A 21,530-nucleotide genomic window follows, 5' to 3' on the forward strand; every position below is an offset into this window, starting at 1 on the left:
TTATACTCAGTTTTGTATCAAAAACATAAAATAACTTAATATGTCTAAACATATCTATGGGACAATTAAAATTACTTAAACAAACAAAACAATTAGGCATGATACTGGAAGAATAAATAAATAAATAAATATATGTATATATATGTATATATTTATTTATTTAACTAATACTGAGTACTTTTCAGTAAACAAAATCAAATAAAAAAAAAAATAAATAAATAAATAATTAAGTATAACTATTTAATATAACATTATAATTCTTGAAGTGTTTAAGTGTTTAAGTGTATTAATAAGAAAATTAGTTTAAATTAATTAATAGAAAAATACTACTTAAATATAAATGAACAGTTACTTAATTCTTGAATCATATTATTACCTGATTGAAAACTCTTGTCATATGTTAAGCTACAATATTGTACATATATTTTTGAATGAAGTACCATATTTGTACATTTTCTGACGTGTATTTAAAATGAAATACAAAAAAAGATGTGAAGCAAATAACAACCGCTTTTAGTGCACTTTCAACTTTATAAAAATATTTGTTAATAATAACTAAAAAAGGTATTACTTGCCCATCAGTTTCAACAAATATCATACAAGGTTGTAATTATTGTCCCATTCTGTAGGCCCTATTTGATTTTTCATTATCGAGTTCTATTAACTGAGATAAATTCTGTGAAAAACGAATTCATATAATATATTTTATTTAATAATAATTAAATAACTTACATTGATATAGTATACAAATGATTGTTGTATTTCTAGTTTGGATGGCCTGAAACAGGTAGTTTTTAAACTTCCAGTATTACTGGCTTAAATAATTGAACAAAAATTTTAAGAGCAGCAATATTTACTGCATTTCCTATAAATTATTCAAAGTATATGTAATTAATTATGTGTATTTAAAATGTTTTTATGTTTTTTATTTTAATTAATTGATAATAAATTAACCTAATTCTGTAGAATTTAGAATTATATCAACTTGTTGGTCAACTCCCTTGATATTAAATTTTCTCATATACCTATGTTGGTAATTTATTTTTAAATAAGTCAAACTTATTAAAAAGTATAAGATTTTTTCCAGGATATAATTCTTCAAAATCCAATGCAATCTAGAATTATATGGTAGATTAAAGGTTTAGATTTCGGTCTAGATTTAAGGTACTTAATTAATACAATCAATATTATAATAATTATAAGTACTCTAAACTGCTTATTAATACAATTGTTTATTCTAATCAAAGTAAACCCAAGTGAACATTTTAAAGTAGGATAATCAGTTAGGTAATAATTGTTTTCTACTCCAATTAGCAAAGAATATCTTGATTTAAAATTATTTTTCCATTTTATGTTCACAAGATCCCATGGAACACTATTATTCTTTAACCATACTATATCTTCTTCAAATAGTTCTAAGCAACAATAAAAAAAAAAATTAAAACTAATTAAATAAAATAATTGAAAAAATCAGAATTATATTAGAATGGATACCTTTATTATTTATAACTAGGGCTAGGGACTTCATGCCCTTAAAAACCTTAAAATATGTATGCATTTATGCCTTAAAGAATCAATAAATATGCTATTAAAATATGTATTTAAAAAAATTATATTTGTAATAATTAATTCAATAAAAAAATTTTATTAATAATAAATTTAATAATATTTTTATATATGATAGATATGATGATCTGAGATAATTTTTTTTTTTTTCAAATTTTTTTTCATCTTACATTGAGTTTTTATCTAAAACAAAATACTTAAAATAGTTTTAAAAATAAATTAAATTGAAAACATTTTTTTTATTTTTAATATAGTTATAATTCTTCTAACCTTGAGCATTGCATTGGACTATAAGATATTTTCTTAAGTTGGAAGATTAAATGACTGCCTGTTATCAGCCAAAATAATTTTATATTTAGAAAAGGAACGTTACACGTCTACGGAAATTATTGGTGCAAACTTAAAAAATTGTAGGTCACTACTATCTGCAGGCAATCTATCCATAGATTCATTTTTCCATTTAAAATGTTCGAAATTTTTTGTAGTTAGCTTGTGCAGATTCTTCAATTTTTGCAGAATGTATACGTTTTTTATAGTTTTAATTATTTTAATGCATTCAATTAGTGCACCAACAAGACACTTTGATGTCCAAGTCACGTGATATATGAAGAAATAAATTATATTTTTTTTTTATAAAATTTAAAAACTTCATATGAATAATTGTCAAATATGCATTTATAAAATAAAAAATGGTCAAATATGCAAAATATGCAACTATAAATTTTAAATATAAACTTGTATTGCTTTGAAACAAATTTATATATTACTTAGCTATATTTTTGATCATTATTTAAAAACATGCAAGTTCCTAGAAGTCCCGAGCCCTATTTATAACTATTCTTGATTTATTGTATCTAGTTCATTTATTATATTATACTTAGTGTTATTTCTAATTTCCCTTTGCAAATTGAAATATTTATCCCATAATTTACTACGAGCAGGAATTAGTTGTATGGGTATATGTTTCTTTGCTTTTGACAGGGAAGAGTAATGCTATAGCTCGAGATTATTTCTTTAATATATCTGTGGATATTTTATTCTCTGAATTTAAGCTAAAATAATGACTAATTATTAAATGGCTTAATTTATTTCTTGTGTGACTAATAAGCTCATTATGAATTTCATAATTTTTCAGAATGATTTTTTCATCATGATATTTTATAAAAATAGCTTTTAATTATTTTGCTCCAATTCCCTTATAATAAAATTAAATGAAAATATTAAAATTAAGATTTATTTTATTATTACAGAAAGTTAAAATTTTATACATTTGTATCATCTATTGTACTTGATGGCATTTGAATTGGGCCACTTAGGTTTACAAAGAGTCACCATATCTTGATCTCTTAAATTAGTTTGTCCATTGTAGGAATTTCTGGCAGTATATTTTAATTCTTCAATTTTTTTAAAAATTTTAGATCGTAATCCTATTTGTGGAACAAATTTTTTCACCATAGACTCAGTCAAACTTTTAAAACTTTCATCAATTTGTTCTAAACATTGTTTATTAAATATTTGTAATCAAAATGGGATTTTAGATTAGTAGGCATCATAAAATAATATATTTTATTTTATGTATTCCTAAATTAGTATTTTTGATTATATTTAATTTAGGTAAGCCTCTCTGTACACATTTTTTAATTAATTTAATTTAATTTACGAGATATATGATTGATTACTATGTTAATTAACTAAAATTCTAGTAGACATACCTAAACCAGACAAAGGACCTAATTTTAATCTTTATGTACTAGAAAATATAATTATTTATAAGTACGTGTATATCTACCAAATTTAAAATTAATTTATAAAAACTCACCTTTAAATTCTTCAATAATCTGTTCCGGTATTCGTAAATCCGTTAAAATATTAAGTACGAGCTGATCCGTTTTTAAAAATAATTAAAATTGTATACTTTTAAAACTACTATACATAAAAAAAGCACTAGATGGTCATCAAAACTTTAAAATCAGAATAAAATACAAATAACAAGTACAAACGACTGTGAATATTTAGATTGAAATAATATGGCAATAATAATGTCTGCTGCATGTATCGATGGGCGTATGGTTATTGTCGCCATAATTCGTAAATATTAATCCCGGAGTGATGGGAGGAGGGAAATTGGGTTTCCCGTTGTTTTATTAGTATTTATCTCGGGTTATTTTTGAACTTGTTATCGTGAATATTAAGTAAATAAAATCGTTTATCAAATGTCCAAGATTATTTTATACTTGTAACAACCAAAAGTTTAAGCTGAATGTATTACAACCATTTTAAATAATTCTCTTCATTATAGCTATATTTTTTTTCCTACTATACAATATTGTTGCCCCATCTATAATAAGTTAACAATTCACTTTCGGTAATTCTAATATAACATTATGGGCGGTGTAACAATAGTTACACATTATAGTGTTATCTATAATATTTCTAATTATTTACTGTAACAAAATTTTTTTTTCCGTGTATTGGTAGAAATATATACTGCGTATTAGCATGATATGCGTATTACTATCTCTAAGAATATACTATTAATGCGATTTATTAGTAATTATGAATAAAAATATAATGTCCTGATATTGCATTGGAAGTTATACATTAGGTTACTATCACAGATATGTATTAGAGTTTTTGATTTTAATATCCTATGACAAGTGGAAGTATACCTGTATGTATTAATATGAATGCCTTAAATAGTTTTATTCAATGGACGTTATAAACGTTTGATTGGAATCCCAAATGTTTTTTTCTATCTTTTCCAAACCGTCACGTATAAGTATAGGGGGCTTAGGTTATTTCTCTAAATGAAAGAAGGTCTTCCGTAGGCTAATTTTCATGGATGGATATTTTTGTCTTGGGACAGTGGCCAATTATTATGGAGACTTGAATGGTTGTTGTGTATGTAATTGGATTAATGGTATAAAAAATACAATCGTCTTTTGGTTAGATAAAGGGTTAAAGTAGACAAAAGGAATTGGAGTGATTCGGGTGAGGCTCTTGGTGTGTATTATAATAATTATTTGACCTCAGCGATCTCGTCTTTCTATAGCTTATCTGGTATAGATGTATACAAGCAATATTAAATATTTTAATTGTCGGCCAAAACCGCGTAGAGAATAAAGTATAAATTGAGCCCTGTGGGTGGTTTTTTGGACGTACAAAACGTTTTTCAAAGTTCAAAAGCCGACAATGGATCATTTGTATATTACATCATCTTCATTTTTTTTTTTTTTTTTTACAAATGATATAGATAAATAAGACTACGTTATAACGTTTCATGTATTATACCTGATTTAACAATTTTTTTTCTATTTCAATTGGTAGTAATATAAACATTCAGTAAATGTCTCGAAAATGGTTTTTTTCATTTGTGTAGGCCATGGTTACAAAATTTGTCATCTTATTTAATAAGAGATAAAATTAATAAATATAATCTAGATAATAAAATATATAGTTCAAAATTGGTATTAAAAATGAGGAAAAAGTAGCTACTGGAAAAATTTTTCCATCAGACTTCAATGTAACCAAAATGTAATAAATATATTTAACTAAATTATGCATCAGCAATTTAATTTTAATCGTCATATAATTTTTATTCAATATCTACATATGGATTTAATACTTCTGTTAGGAACGATTGACTATTGCAGTTGTATACTTGATTATTATTTATAAATTACAGTAAATAAAATTCAGAGTGCAATACTATATGCTTCAAATTACGTTATCCATGTTATTTATATAATTTAAATACTTCTGTAAAAACATTATTTATAAATCTTTATAAAAAAATTTATTTTATATGAATAAAGTATAGTTTAGATGCTCTATAGAAGTAAAATATTATCTATTTAGTATATATAGTTATTAATTTTTGTAATTATCAGTAAGTGTACCTACAGTTGGGATAATGATTCAATTTCATGGCTGTGTTCTTAGCCATAGCAGTCATCAGATAGTAATGCATTGAAATAGTTATGTGTTTTTATTTATCACTGTATCATTATTAAATATAATAATGAAAAATATTGGTTTCATTACGAGTTCAGTTAGTTTTTTTTAAATGTTTTAATGATTATTGCTAATAAAATTGTTAATTTAGTTTCACCAACCAAAAAAAAAAAAAATCTTACCGTTGACGGGTATTTTATAATATTAGTGTTTAAATTATATTACAATAGCTAGTCTTTTAAAATCAGTTTATTATTAACCCCTCAACAATTTTAAATTATAGATAACATGCTGATTCAATATCATTATTGATTATTTAATTATATAATAACGTTATAAAATTGTTTAATATTTGTATTATGCTCTTATAAATTGCTTTGCCTTATTGTACGTAATATAAAGTTTGAATGTTTAGTTATATGAATCTTGCAATAAAAATAAAACATAGCCTGAAATGTGTTGTGAAAAATGTAGGTTGACTTGCAAGTAATTATAGTTACAGAAGAGCTACTAATTGTTATAAGAGCTATAATTTATTGTTATTTCTCTTATCAATTTAATCGCCAATTATTTCTTTAGTATGCAATGAAACATCATGTTAATAAAACTATGTGCTCAGTATAATTGCAAAAAATTGAAACGATAAATTAGAAATTTCAAATTAATCGAAAATATGTTAAGTTATGAACGGTTAGATTATAAAAATGTCAGGAGACTGAATTGACAAATATATTAGGTTTTACAATATCATTATATAACCATAGGTAGTACTAGCTTAACATAAACAGGATATGTCTACATAATTTAATTTATTCAGGTACATCTGCTAAGTATTTAAGTGTATTTTTTTTTTAAATTACGAACTATATCATTATATTAGTTATCAATTAATTTTTTTTCTAACTTAAAAAAAAGTTCAAACGTGTAAGGTCTTGTAAGGTTGATTTCTCTAAAAAAAGTATCATAATTATCCTAAAAGTTATTATTATTATTAATATTATTATATTTTGATAATCATGCAGTTATATTAAAAAAACTTATCTAGATGAGTAAGATAAAAGTTTTTGGTTAATATATAAATTAGAATGAATGAAATAAAATAAAAACACGTAAATGGTTTTAAATGATTATATAATTAAACACCTTAATACTAATAATATGATAATATTAGTTATATTATAAAAATTAATAAATTTATTTTATTTTTAAAAAAAAATACTCAGCATGTATAATAAATTGAAATTTTTTCATTGTATTTTAAATATAATTTATTTCTGATATTAAAAACTTCTTTATTTTTAAATAATTTTTTTGTTTATAAAAGTGTAATTATTACTTTTTATGAATTACATAAGGTAAACAATAAATATTTTATAAAAAGTATTTTAGTAGTATTGCAAATATACCATTAAAACCACATTTATTTATTATCTATTATAACTTGAGTTATTTCGATTTTGGGCAGAAAAAAACTGATTAATCAATATTCTCCGTTATTTGTACTTTTAATTAAGTTAAATTATTATTACTAAAATGATTTCTAAAATATTTATAAATATTATTTTGTATTATGTATTTAAATACGTATTATTTATTTTGAAATAAGTATCAATTTTAAATAAATAGGTATTTATTTGAAAACTTAAAAGTTCGTTTTGTTCAAGTAACTCGTATGTATCACAGAAAAAAACAAGTGCTTTTGTGCAAAAACATGAGAAATTATAATACGATTTTGTATAGGTGTGTTTTCCGCGATTTGAAGTGTAAAGTAGGTATAATATCATTACATAATTATTTTTCATATGAATTATTAATTTTTTATTTTAAAAAATATAACTGAAGATAGATAAATTCATATGTAAAGTCGAATAAATATTTATTTTAATTTTAAAAATATAAATAAATATATATATATACGTACCTATACGGTTTATAAGGGGATATCCAGGATTTGGTTTTGAGGGGGGTTTTAATATTTTAACGTTAGTTTGAATTTCAATTATACTATAGAAATAAGTAGGTATAACCTGAATAAATTTATACATAAAAAATCGTAATGAATTTATTCGATTATCAAGTATGAAAACTATTTTAAGAGTTAACTTTATAAAGTTATAACTTCATAGCTTTTACTGGTATATATATATTGTAAGAAAACTCTTATTTGAAGATGAAGCAATTTTAATACTGCTTTTTTATCTGGGTTTCTGGTATACCATTGTGGATTAATAGAAGAGCTAATCATATTAGTTAATTTTCACCGGTAGTTGATCTGAAATATGTTTTAAGCCACGTAAACTTGAAAAAGTTCAGTAATTCTTTGACTGCAAATTTCAATCAGCATATTTAGTATTTTTGTGGTCCTATATTGATCATTAAAATTTTCTGCCCCCTTTTTCAAATGTTATCACCGGAATTCGCTCTAAATTTTTAAAGGTTGCAAAACTTTCATTCGAATATATTTTTCTCTGCAGTATTGATTGATTAATTACCTGAATCATTTTTTCCTCTTTGGTAGTTTAAAACGACCATATAGAATAATTGTTTTTATTCCCGAACATAGCTTTTTATATAGCTTATCGATTCTGAATTTAATTGTTTGGTTACATTTTATTATTTATTTGAAATAATTGAATGAATATCGTTAGTTTTCTTTCATAGTTTATGATAATTTTTGATGGGAATTAAAATTTGATTTAGTATTTCTAACATTTGAAATTAAAAATCCTTATGTTCATAACTTAAGTGACCATGTTGATTATTAGAAAATTAAATGCAATATTTGCATAATTGTTTAGTAAAAATATTTATGAACAAAATTATATTTCATTGTGAATGTGCTATATTTATATGTTTTTTATTTTATAAAAAAATCAGGTTAAAAAATTAAGATGGAGAATTTTGGGCTGATATGAACCCATAAAACCATTTCTTGGGCATCGCCCTGGCAGTTTGAAATAACTACTTACTTAAAACATTAATATTTTTTGTGATACATAATAAATATAAGCTAAATATTCTTAATATTCTCCGTTGTATGGATCAAATAATCTTAATGCATTTAATATTTATGATAGCTTATGAAATCTAAGCTATCATTGTGTATGGTTCATATCATAGAGTAAGAATATATAGAGAGGCCATCTCGTATATTAGTCTATTGAAGTAAGGAAAAAGGAGACCGTATCAGAGTAACCACTTCATTAATATAAAATTATTATACGTGGTAATTATTTTCTTATCTATATTGTCAATATAATTAATTATGATGTATTATTGATGATGCATAATAACTACAAATTATTATTTAACAATACAAATAATAGTTTTCTCTTTATAATTTATACAGTAGTACAAACATAAAAATGCTACTAATAATTTTTTTTTATTATTAGGTCACTATGAAGCTCCTCCATTTCATTGCTTCACTTGCAAATACTAATAGCCACCACTTGGTTCATATATTATAACTTCATAGTTAAATATTATAAATGCATACAGCTATGCAATTAAAGATAACTTGATAAAAAAAAAAAAAACCTATGTGATAAATATATAATTAATATATTTTTATTTTAAAGTTCAAATTAATAATATTTATTAAAATACCAACCATAATTTATATTTTTATTATAGTGTTTGTCAATGTTTTTAAGTTCATTAATACTTATACAAGTATATAATTTTATATGTGTGTTGTTATCTTTTAATTTGATGTATTACACCTCCTGTATTATTTGAAGACTTAATGTTATACAAATTTTAAATTTTTAGTAAAACGCGAAATGTGTTGGTTTTATTTATAACTATAAGTATTTTATGTATTTTTTTGTCTGTACATGATTTTGACAAAAAAAAAGCTCATTAAATTAAAGGTAAAAAATAGAAAATGTGTAATAATTTGTACTTAGGGGTAATTTTTTTTATGTATGTAAATATAAATATATTTATAATTAAATGAATGGTTATACATTTTTTTTGATAGATGGTATGATTGTCAAAACTTTAGAACTATTTATAGAAAATTCAAATTTTTTTTTATAGTTATTTTTTTTTTCGAAGATTTCTAAAAAATAATTTTGGTGAGATAAAAAGTTCTGAAAATGTGATATTTATTTTCTTTTAGATATTTATTATTGATTAACAAAAAAAAAAAAAATTTCAAATTGGATATTTTAACGAATTTCGGTTAAATTATATTAGTTATTTAGTTAAAACATTTCATAGTTTTGAAATATTTTAAATTAAATTAATGTTATTTATAGTCATTAGAAATTGTCGATGTTTTTTTCTTTTTGCTTAAGTTAAAACATACCATAAAAAGTTCAATCTATCTTATAAAGAGATTATAGATTATCATTATTATTATTATTATTTTCATTATATTATTATTATTATTATTTTAAGTTATTTTACTATGTTAACCATTTATAAAAATATTAATTGAACTGAACTTTCATTCACAATCATATTTTTGAGAATAATGGTGTATTGGTTTCAAGTTAAAAGACCAAGTTAGCAAAACACCAAATACAGCAACACTATTGATCCTCCTTGTATCTCATCTATAAAAAATATTAACTTATTCACCTGAACATTCGTTCACAATCATATTTTTTAGAATAATGGTTAATATATATATGGTTAATATATTGGTTTCAAGTTTAAAGTCCAAGTTAGCAAAGAACCAAGTACAGCAATATCATTGATCCTCAATGTATCTCAGCCGACTTAGGAGTTTTATTAGACTTAGGAATTTCGCCTTTTTTATTTATTAATTAAATATTCATTTTTTATGTGAATTAATAACTAAAAGAAAATAATTATTTTAATAATCAACCTAATATATAATGACGTATAATAACCTAATTTTATTTAAAAAAAGGAATAATTTATATTTATTTTTAAAAATAATGAATCAAATTTAATAAATGATGTCTTTAAAATGCAATTAAGCAAATTCGCATCCAAGCTTAAATATTTTGATAAAAATTAAATAAGTCCTAGGTATGAATGTAGATCACACTACATTTTATTACAGCTTTTTAGGTTCTAAAGTTAACCAAAAGTGTTTTTATACTTTTAAAGGTGTATATATATATATAAAACAAGATGATAAAACAGTGCTTTTTTTTTTTTTTTTTTGTTTTAAAATGAGAATTTGTTTTAGTCTAGTGAATTTGTCTTATCAGGGTTTCATAATATGAAGTTTTTATAGTTCATACTTGAATTTATTTTTATCTAAGTTTATAGATTTTGTAAGCTATGTCCAATATACAACAGATATTTTTAATTTATTTGATATAAAATTATCTTAGTTTTATTAGGGATAAGAAACAAGCTTTACTTAAAATATATACGTGAATTATTTTTCCATAATGAAATTTCAACCAACCCCATTAGTAAATTAGCTTTATTATATATTTATATGTTTGGTTTGTATTTAGATTTAAGTTAATTATTATTTTTCATTAGAGCATCCTTAAAACACTGTATCTATTGTGGAATTAATTAGTTGGATTTTAACAATATTTCTTTTAAAAGTTCAAATTTATTTATAAACATATCATATATAATGCATCATTTACATATAAATATTTGAATTAGTAGTTATATCATTAACATTCTAAACATTTTTTTTTGTTCGTAGTAACAATACTTTTTGGTTAATGATTAGAATGTATTTTTAAAATATAGTATTATGTCATAATTTTTAATTATTAATTAATATATATATAGTATGTATGTATGTAAAATACACTACAGTTATACGATATTTTGAATAGATAATATAACAATATTTTTTAACCAATTGATTACATTTTAATGGAATTACATATTATTCACGTAATAATTTAAACATTGACGTGTACTTATGTAATATTCATTCGTTAGACGTCAATATTGAATTAGTAGAGAATGTTGATTTTTAAGATTTTTTTTTGTAGTAGTCGACACAATCATAAATTTATATATCGTCGGTAGGCAGTTAAAAAGAATTACTCTCCGACTCCTTGGTTTTAAAGCCATAGAATGAAACCAATTATTAGTTTGGTCTTATAGGATCATATATAAATGTAGTTACTGAAAAATTTTTGATAGGTTTTTGAACGAGTCTAGTTTTACTTTAATTTTAATTAGTTTAATTTAGTTCTTGTTTAATGATTTAACGAAAAAATAAATTTTTAATGAGGTAGAATTTTACTCTCCAAATTCTTATACAAATCTTCTGATTCTTATTCTCTGGTTTTATAAATAAAACGATTCATTCATAACATTAATTGTTTCTGTAAAATATAACTTAAATGTTTGATAATAGTTTATATTCAGTAGGTACTTAGTGTTTTTGTGTGTTTCATATTTTAAACTCAAGAGTAACTGTACTATTAAATGTTAGTAAAATACTATTTGCCGTTGAATATTAACGTTTAGACTGTAGTAAATTTATTTTTGTTATATTTTTAATAAAAATTTGATAGCTTAAAAATTTAATAAAACTATTATTAGATAACTAATGTATAATGTATATGGTCGAATATTCGAGCCTTACAGTACCAATGTTTGAGGAAATCCACACTTAATAACTTGGTTGTTTATTGCTCATTGTAATTATTCGTATTTAATAGTTATGAACTAGGTTTATTTTATGTACTACATGTGTAGCGATTATTAACATATTTTATCGCTTAATATGGATCAGTTTTATGTAACGTATTTTGATTATGTTTAGAAGAAATATTGGGAAAAATCTAATGTTTAATTACAGTTACTTTTTATTTAAGTTATCAAATAATTTTTTAAAAATAAAAATATCACAAGTTAAAAGTAACAAGTAAAAAAATTGACTTTTTATATTTAAAGTGTATGTAGAGAAAACATTAATTTAGTTAAAAAGTTTATTTTTAATAATACTTCAAACTATATAAAATAATTGCATTTTCTTTTAATTTAAAAATATTATTTAACTAGTATTGATATATTCTCTTTTCAAATTGCAGTAGTTTTCATTATTTCTTTAATTTGAAACGCTAATAAAATAAAAATACCCTAACAATTTTAATTTTATCTTAATTATTTTTAAAATAAACTGAAAAACCTCTTCACCGTATAGTTATTTAGGCTTATTTTGCTATTGACAGGGCCGTATTTAAGAATTTGACACCACGGGGCAACAATAAAAAACGCTACATTATACCAAATACAAATTTCTGCGGGTTGAAAAAGATCTTTCTGAATTTGCAAAATATACGAGTATAAATACGTGGGACACCACGTTCATCCTAATTGAGGTCCAAAATAATTTTTATGTGAATTTCAATTTACGTTAATTTGAAAAACGAATTTTACGATTTATAATATCAAAACTATTTTCATAATTAAAGATTATATGGTGGCTATGATAAGGGACAACGTCGTCATTTCTGGAAAAATATAAATAGCAATGTCTGCGAATTTGGTGTATTATACTTTATACATTACACGGTTTGTTATTAATATTGACGATCAGACGATATTGGCATTTTGGAAAAAAATAAATTCCTGCACCATGACTAATCTTCGGCCGTGGCCTGCACTAAAGAGTAAAAATATATAAAAACAAAAACCAAATATATGATTATATCATTCGATTCATGAAACTGCCTACAATTATGTTAATTATTATTTTATTTTTATTTTCTATTGTAAGATGTTGGATGTTGGTATTGCTATCAAAATATATTATATTTGGAATCAAAATATTTGTTTAGCTGAAATGTGGTATTCAAAATATATGTAAGGTTGGCGGAGAGTAGGGGTGAGGGACAAAGCCCCATACGGGTCTGTGTTAAATAATTGCCCACGTGGAACGCAGGTTTCGAATTGTTGGGTTGAGCTCCTCTACTTAATTTTTTCCAATTCGAGCACTGGTTAAAAAGTATCCAACATTAATACGAGTATGCCTTAACTGATTTAATTATAATTTTTTGGAAAAGATAATAATAAATAATATTAATTTATCATACTGAAATTGATAATAGTTAATTTTTTACTTAGGAAAATTAAATATAGAAAATTAATTATTAATAAAATGGAAGCGCTTTACATTTTTTACTACTATCGACAACTGTAGTAATTTAAGATTTAGTCAAATATGGTACGATTACATATTGCTTATTTTACTATAATTACTGATTACTATTTTTTATTTTTTAGTACTTGATCGTTTGTAAACTAAACTATTATTAATCGATATTTTAACTTTACCGTAACATAAATATGAATTATAATTTAATGCTTTGAGGTGTAAATATGTAAAAATATGCATGGTCGTAGCCATATAAAAATGGTACAATTCCGTGGTGTGTTGATAAACTCACATAAATTATGTGATAAAATTATTTTAAGGTTTTTGTTTTTGCAATCTAATTATTATTGTTATACTAATATTTGATTTGTTATTCATTATATTTTATATAATATAAATTTATATTATATTTTATACTCCTATAAAATATTAACAATTTTATTATGTCTGCATACTTTTTTCAAAATATTGGTAAATTATCGTAGTCAATCGTAACATGTTAGTATATATGTATTTTTGAAACAACAATAATAAGCGGTAAGATACAGAGATGATAATAAATAACGTAATGCTTACGTATGTGTATAGATTAAATTTAATTGACTTACGTTCCCAGAATTATGATTGACGATATTAGGGAACGGTAATTGTTTTATTGTAGTGTATGGACATTGAACCGAGTAATATATATTTTTAAGGAGATGAAGAGAAACACACTTAAAATAATGAAAAAGTATATTTTTATTATTATTAATATTATTATACAGATTAGGTTAGGTTAGGTCGTGATATATCACTACGATATCTGGATGCATGATGAAATGCTTAGAATGAATGAGGAGATCCGTGTGTTCAGAAAGTCTCTCCAATAGGTTTGTGATGTATGTATAAGTTAGTCGATTTTATTTTATTTTTTCCCACTATATAGTCCACCTCAATTATGTGCTTATAAGTCGAATGGCCGTTTTATGTATATAATTCTTGTAGTAGGTAATTAATTATGTTTATACAAATGGCGGTGGGGTGCTTTATAGTCTTTCTGGCGGTTTACAATATAGTATAATAGGTTGTTTAACCGATCGATCGATCGTGATCGTAAATTAATTAAATGTGACAAAAGGTGGCCCGTCGCCGACTTCTACGCGCCCGCTGTGGAATGTAAGGGAGGACTGTTGTTGATGGCGGTAGATTTTTCCTTTTTTATTTTAATCCTCGTTCTTTGGTGAGGGAGGAGGTGGTTGTACGAGATCGCGCGTTCAATTCACCGTGGCTGAGGTTGTTCCGGATGAGATTATGTTAAACAATTATATCGTTTCTTATAACAATATATATGCATATAGCGTGAGTATCAGAATTGTTTATATGCGTTAGTAGTAATCGACTTATTATGTATTCGCTATTGAAGTCTATTCACATGTCATATTGCACGTACTACCGTACCCTGTTTCTGTCTGTACTGTGTCTGTCCACGTAGTGCCTCTAATCTTACTAAGAAACTCACTAGTGTGGAATAAAATCTTATTCGTCAGTCACAAAAATAGTTACTCTCCTTAACGTATGTCGTAGAATCGACTTGTATATAGTACAATAAAAATGTGTATAATTTCCATAGTATATTTAAATTAATTTTCAGAAGGTTAATTGCGGACCGACCACGTCATACTATAAATATTTATTCAAAAATTGTTGTTTATTATATTGTTGTTATTGTACGAAATTATGAATATTTTAGGTCTGATCTGCGTAGGTTCTGGTACACTCGTATATTAGTATTATTAAACATGCACATCGTAGCATGCGTTGATTACACGTCATATTGTGTATTGCTTTGATAAGTGTGTGTTTGGTATATGACGACCACAAACATTAGCGTTCATAAATATTTTGTGTAATATTTCAATTTTATCGTATTCAATACCTACCTGATCTTGTTTGAAATTCATCTCCATTTCGGTGTAATATTCACGTAACAAAGGCCAACAAATTTTATACTTGTGCGTTGGTAATAACTTAGAACATACCATAGGTCATAAGTCTTCGTAATTGATTCATCTATTTTTATTTGTCTCAAGCATTGTCTTTCTATGGTTATTTTGTTTATTATTTTACCTCTTCAAGTAAAGAACTGCAGTCATGTTTATTTCTGGTAATATCGGAAAAAAAACTTTTTTTCAACATTTTTATTACTTGGTAATTGTATTAGGATTTTATTTATCAAATAGTCGAGTTAGAAAATAAATAATAAATTTATTTTGATATTGAAATCCTCACCATAATTCGATATTAATGCTAGTTGCGTGTTTTATTCTCATAATAGTGAAAACAAATATATTATTATTTTATTTTCGACTATGGTAAATTTAATAATTTAATGTAACACAATTGTCTTATAGGATAATATTTTATGAAACTTGAAAATTGATGTTTTTGATTTTTTAGAGGATAAATTATTCTAAAAGAAATGTGTGCAACAATATAAAAGTTCAAATTATATGTTATAAAATTTATAAGGAGGAATAGTAATAATAACACATAATAGAAGGTACCATTAAAGTGTTTAATAATTTTAAACAATTTTAAATTTTTAAAGTATATTTCAAATTTCATAATAAGGTAATAATTTTGAATAATTATCCATTGTATTAACTTAACCTTTTGTATTTCGAATTCAAAAAGTTAGTGTAATAATTTTTTATTTTAATAAATGTTAAACTGAAAAAAAACTCAACTGTTTTACATTAACTATGTTAATTTAAATCGTATTATAAAATTATATTATATATAATTGTGATTAAAGAACAAATTAAATATAACTTATGATATTTTTTACATTTACTTATAAATTGTGGTTGTTGAATAAAAAATAAATTAGGTTAGTAAACATTTTTAGAAAAAGTATATTTATGTGCCTAATTTTATAATTTAATGCTTTACTCTGTATTGCCAAGGAAATTATTAAATATAAATATGAAATAAATCATTAATAGTATACGAAAAACAGTAGTTTAAAATGTAGGTACACGAAAAATATACAAGTGAACTATCTTTTTAAAATACTGTACATTTAACGCATAGACATTGAGATTAAAAGTGTATACCACTTTTTTGAGTTATTTTTGTGTTTCAAAAGCTTAAAATAAAAATAATTTTTAAACAACTGGGAATTTTAGTCAAATAAAATGAAAACGAACTTAATCGAACTATTTTAATATTTTATGAGTGTACCTGTTGGTGAAAATAACGATTTTTAATTAATATTTATATTAATATTTTGATATTTTAAATATAGTTATTGTAATCAGTTATAAAATATTGAATAATATTATAGATACCTAAACTTGAAATTTTATACCCTGTACCATTAGCTAGTACTTGCGTACTTATTTTTTAAATTCTAAATGTATTCTTACCAAAATACAATTTTTATTAAAGTTCTGTATTATTACCATAAAAAGAGTAAATTATTGTTATAATTTATCAAAAATACATTATTAGTTATTATTCTCGTACTACATAAGGTTCATTACTAGTTAATAATATTATATTAAAATATTTTGTTTTTTAATATAGATTAACGATTTTTTTTAATATATTATATGAAGTTGTTTTTGTTATAATCATAATATTAGAAAGTAATTATTAGTTTTGACATAATAGTTTTACTATGAAATAGGTATAATTAAAGAAATCTCATTATTAACTATATTCTATAGTACTGTCTTATGGAATTTGTTGCATTTGTTAATTTTTTATGTAAAAGTAATTTTGAAAAGCTTTTTATAGAAATAAAATGTTTATGATTGAAAATAATACTTGAACTTGGAAGGTCATAATAACTATAATAAATGAAATATTAAGCTAATTATTTACCTAAAAAATTTATCTGATTTATATTTGTACTTATTATGATTTTTTTTTTTTTTTATGAATTTATTATATTCTGTTCCTTTAACACATTATTGACTGCATTTTACGACTTACTCGTGAATTATATTTTATTTTGTTAACATTCGTTAGATTGATTTATATTTGGTTTGAGGACAGTATTGGGTTTTAGTTAATTTTCTGTTGAATTTGTGTTTATAGTCCGATAAATAACTTGTTATTAATATACTGAATTTTAATATTTGAATTTTTAATTACAGATAATTAAAAAAAAAAAAAAAAAAAAAAAATAATAAATAAAAATATAAATATAAAAATAGTTGTTTATAAATAAAATAAATTATTATGTCTTTAATTTAAGCAAATTTCTTTGTTTTGTAAATTTATTTCATGAATAGAATATGAAATATAGTCGTCTAAATACAGTATGTTATGAAAAGAAAATTTTTAATTTTTTTGTTGGTATAATATCTACAATTTTTAGTTTTTAAATTTCAAACACAGCCAATATGGATGTTGATGACGAGTTTTGCTATTACACACACTATACGCGTACACCGTTGATATATATATATATATATATATATATATAATTATATTTGTACATTATTGCGTGTTTATAATAATATATTATTTACGAACTTCTCGAACGAAGAATGGCTATTGTTCAAAAACTGTATGGAGATTACATGGTTACAGTTAAAATCAGTGCTCGTATACATATTGTAAAATGTAATAATATATATATATAGTTCTTTGAACCTCTTACAAATTCGAATTTAAAAGTTTTTTTTCTATTTGTTGGTATGTATAAAATTTTAAAAGAATAATTTGTTTTGTGGTCTTTCATTCGAGTACAAATGAAGTACGTAAAATTAATAATGTTAATTAATCGGTTTCATCCTGTATGATATAAAAATTAATTTGTTACCATGACATAATGGTGTTGAAATATTTTTAAGTATGATTCCATGTTAAGTTGTTTTATTGTATACTAATATGGCATGTAGATTATTTATGCGTATATATATATATATTTTAAGTATAATATTACTAGATTATTTTGTAGATAACGATTGCGAGGTATGATTACAATATACCATAGGTTTTTTATTTTTAGAATAAAAAGGTTAGGTTTTCAACGAATTCATTATTTTTATTGAACAATGTGACAGTATAATATAGTGGTAATCGGTCGTCGTCGTACACTAACCGTTAATATCGACAAAAATTATAAATACTATTATTTATTTATAATAATTGATTCATAATATTTTATGTGTTTATATTTTACCGAAGTAAACATTTTTCCGGTGGCATAAAGAAATTACTTATATCGTCAAATAATACATTATTTTTGAATCGTATCAATATTTACACAGCATAGGTAATATTTTTAAAATGTTGTCGTAATCAAACAAAATTAACATGTACATTATTCAATAATACTGTGTCTTATAGTATGAATATTATATATAGGTATTATATATATTGAACCATATTGTTACTAGCTGAACCCGTGCACTTCGTAGCCCGTTAAAAATCTTACTTTTTATATCTCAAACTTTGTGTTACCTTTGATTATGTTGGCAGTAAATTTTTATACATATAGATAGACTAGCTGAATTACCCGTCGTTCCCGGGTTTAAGTATATAAATGCATGTAACCTGCCAAGATTAAATTTTGTTAAATCTATTGAAATTTAAATTAATTAAGATTTTTGAAATAATATTTTATACATATTAATTTAGTTTTTAAGATAATGATTATTATCATAACCTATTCGATAAGTTATAGCTTACAACTACCTGAACCTCTACATTTTGGTATTCTGTTGAATACATATAGCATCTCACTTCTCCGAATATTTTACCTTTTGTCAATAAGTTCATGGTCTTTTTGAATTTTAACCGAAACACTCTTGCAATTATATCATGTCGATCATATGATCTTTGACCGGGAAGTAAGAGCTCTCTTATCTCGTCCCAGCGAGGATTACATGTAAAAGTAATAAAAAGGTCAGGACGACTGTAATGTCTAACGTAGGTCATAGCATCTTGTGTTCTTTCGTGCATGTACCTTGGCCCACCAGTAAAAGTTTACAGGAGTATAACCATTTGGCCCAACTGATTAGCTTCTATGTCTCGTCGTCCAATCGCATCTTTTAAATGAATATAACTATCTGCACGCAATTTGGCTTGGTTGTTTTTGATGTAATTTAGTCTTTCAGTTTCAATTTTGGCGTATTCATCTACCAAATATTGACTGAAAAGAGAACGATAATTAACTAAATAGTTGTCTTCCCCTTCTCTGGCCATTATTCTATATGAGTAAAAACTTGATGCAGAGACATTTTTTTTAAGCGGTAACTTGGTTTTTGGATCGCGTTGTGGTATATTGATTGCATACCTATCATCCCCCCAACAAAACATTAAAGGATACTGTAGTGCATATTATGCTCGATGTATCTCACTGATACGGTGAAGTGAGTTACTTCGGTTTTCGAGGATGATGTCTCTTCGATCAAACTGCTGATCTACTAACACTAAAGCAACTTCATTTGCCGTTGGTGCATTATACCTGCCTCTATGTTCTTCTGGTGGTTTTTTATCTGCATGTATTACAACTTTAAATGACTGAAGGAGGTATTTTATCGATGGTAAATTGTAATGATCAATTGTAAATTATATGGTGGCATGCCTAGTAAATCCAATGAGTTTAAAAACTCTGTTGGATAATTTACAACTTCAGTAGCATCGCAAACTGTATCTAGATTTGTATGACACCAAGTTTTCTGGTAACAAATTTTGTATCTTGAGATTCAATTCGTTGACCTCCACATTTTTTGCTACTAAAATTGCTCTTTCTGCCAGCCACTCATGATTTCTGTATTGTCTGTGTACATTGGGACATATCTGGTCAATGAGATCATCTTGCGAATAAATGATTGTGCAGAAATCGTTCGGTAATTTTATACATCCCGTTTCATCTGTAATAACTTTCCCATCGCCAATATCTAACAATTGTTTTGAGAATCTTTTGCACGTAGCTTTTTTTGATTGAATCGAAATCGAAGTATCGAAATCGTTCGCTATCTATCTTTATATATATTTCGACCATGAATTGTTGACAAAGCTTATGCATCGTAAAGTAACTTAGTCCTAATCGCGTCTAATCATCAACCGATATGCATAATAATTTTTTGAACTAACATTCTTATTTGTTTTGGCACCTGTTGCGGGATCTTTTTAAATAATATTTATGCAATACCCGTCATTTACTACCAAAAATAAAATTAATAGTTTTTAAATAGTTTTTAATAGTTTTTTAATAATTTTTTAATAGTTTTATTTAATATAATTCATTTTCAATAGCGCAGTTATCGACCTGGTCAAAAAATATTAAACCGATTTCAACCCTTTAAATTCAAAATTTCGAAAAATCCTTTCTTATCGCACGTCTACATCATAATAGCTATCTGTATGCCAAATTTCAGCCAGATCCGTCCAATGGTTTGAGCTGTGTGTTGATAGCAGTCAATCAGCTTACTGTTTTATATATACAGAAGAGAAGAAGATAACAGTTAAAATATGCTACGTAATAATTTTGCAACGATATCAAATTTTGTTTATCATTTTGTAATTTTATTCGTTTTATTGAGAATAGTCTGACAATTCAATTATGCATTTGGATGTACATTATATTTTGTTTTTGTTTTACTACAATAGACGCACGTGCCATGGAAACAAATAATAAAAAATAATAATAACAAATTTAGGAATAATAATTTCTTTCGCACTTATTATTATTATTATGGAAACTAATAGCAACCATCTATAAACAAAAATTTCCATCGTAAATCTCTAAATTTCTGTGTTATTTATCAAAATTGTACACCCTTTTAACTTAGCCTATCTTCTGTCCATAGGTCTAATATATCTCTGTACTAAATCTCGTCGCAATCGGTTCAGCCGTTTAGGAATGCATAAAGGACAAACAAACAGAAATACATTTCTATACATATAGATAGATAACGATTAAAATATACTACGTAATAAT

The 21,530-nt window shown here is 24.2% G+C and overlaps 1 pseudogene; it reads right to left on the reverse strand.

Moving 5' to 3' along the window:
- Window positions 1-358: 358 nt before the first annotated feature.
- Window positions 359-15,534, reverse strand: LOC112689712 (annotated as a pseudogene).
- Window positions 15,535-21,530: the final 5,996 nt, after the last annotated feature.

Source organism: Sipha flava, unplaced genomic scaffold (assembly GCF_003268045.1).
Source record: "Sipha flava isolate LNK unplaced genomic scaffold, YSA_version1 46_pilon_pilon, whole genome shotgun sequence".
In the NCBI taxonomy this organism is placed as follows: domain Eukaryota; kingdom Metazoa; phylum Arthropoda; class Insecta; order Hemiptera; family Aphididae; genus Sipha; species Sipha flava.